This window comes from Myodes glareolus, chromosome 12 (assembly GCF_982192425.1).
Source record: "Myodes glareolus chromosome 12, mMyoGla1.1, whole genome shotgun sequence".
Taxonomy (NCBI): Eukaryota; Metazoa; Chordata; class Mammalia; order Rodentia; family Cricetidae; genus Myodes; species Myodes glareolus.
In genome coordinates, this window is record NC_142037.1 from 2,129,673 (window position 1) to 2,131,449 (window position 1,777).

Genomic DNA, 1,777 nt, shown 5'->3' on the forward strand with positions numbered 1-1,777 from the left:
CCCATATCTATCACCATGCATAAAACTCAAGTTCAAATGGATCAAAGACCTCAATATAAAGTCAGTCACACTGAACCTTAGAAGAGAAAGTGGAAAGTACACTTGAATGCATTGACACAGGAGACCACTTCCTAAATATAACCCCAGATGCAGACATCGAGAGAAACAATTAATAAATGGGACCTCCTGAAACTGAAAAGCTTCTGTAAAGCAAAGGACACGGTCAACAAGACAAAAAGACAGCCTACAGAATGGGAAAAGATCTTCAATAACCCCACATCAGACATAGGTCTAATCTCCAAAATATACAAAGAACTCAAGAAAATGATCATCAAAGGAACAAATAATACAATAATAAAAAATGGAGTATAGACCTAAACAGAGAACTCCCAACAAAGGAATCTAAAATGGCTGAAAGACACTTAAGGAAATGTTCAACATCGTTAGTCATCAGAGAACTGCAAATCAAAACAACTCTGAGATTCCATCTTACACCTGTAAGAATGGTCAAGATCAAAAACACTGATGACAACTTATTCTGGAAAGGTTGTGGGCAAAAGGGAAGACTCCTGCATTGTTGGTGGGAACGCAAGCTGGTACAACCCATCTAAATGTCAGTGTGGCGATTTCTCAGAAAATTAGGAAACAACAATCTTCGAGACCCAATAATGCCACTTTTGGGTATATATCCAAAGGATGCTCAACTATGTTCATAGCAGCTTTGTTTGTCATAGCCAGAACCTGGAAACAACCTAAATGCCCCTTGACTGAAGAATGGATAAGGAAAATATGGTGCATTTACACAGTGGAGTACTACACAGCAGAAAAAAATAACAACATCTTGAATTTTGCAGGAAAATGGATGGAGCTAGAAAACATTATTTTGAGTGAGGTAACCCAGACACAGAAAAACAGTTACCACATGCACTTGCTCATGGGTGGTTTTCAAACATAAAGCAAAGAAAACCAGCCTACAAACCACAATCCCAGAGAATTTAGACAACAATGAGGACACTAAGAGAGACTTACATAGATCTTATCTACATGGGAAGTAGAAAGTAAAAAAAGACAAGATCTCCTGAGTAAATTGGGAGCATGGAAACCTTGAGGGAGGGTTGAATGGGGAAGAGAGAGGCAGAGAAGGGATCAGAGAAAAATGTAGAGCTCTATAAAATCAATAATAAAAATGTTTAACATGAAAAAAAGAAGAGCTAATACCTATACTCATCAAAGTGTTACATATAACAGAAACAGACGGGTCATGGCCAAACACTTTTTATGAGGCTGCAGTTACCCTGATAACAAAATCAAACAAAGACTCAATCAAGAAAGAGAATTACAGACCAATCTCACTCATGAACATGAACGCAAAAATTCTCAATAAAATACTGACAAACCAAGTCCAAGAACACATCAAAAAAATCATCCATCATTATCAAGTAGACTTCATCCCAGAGATGCAGGGCTGGTTCAACATATGAAAATCTGTCAATGGAATCCATCACATAAATAAACTGAAAGAAAAAAGCGTATGATCATTTCATGAGATGCTGAAAAAGCATTTGACAAAATTCAACACCCCTTAATGATAAAGGTCTTGGAGAAATTAGGGATACAAGGATCATCTCTAAATATAATAAAAGTGATATACAGAATATACAGCAAACCAACAGCTAACATCAAATTAAATGGAGAGAAACTCAAAGTGATTCCACTAAAATCAGGAACAAGACAAGGATGTCTACTCTCTCTCTATCTCCTCAACATAGTTCTTGAA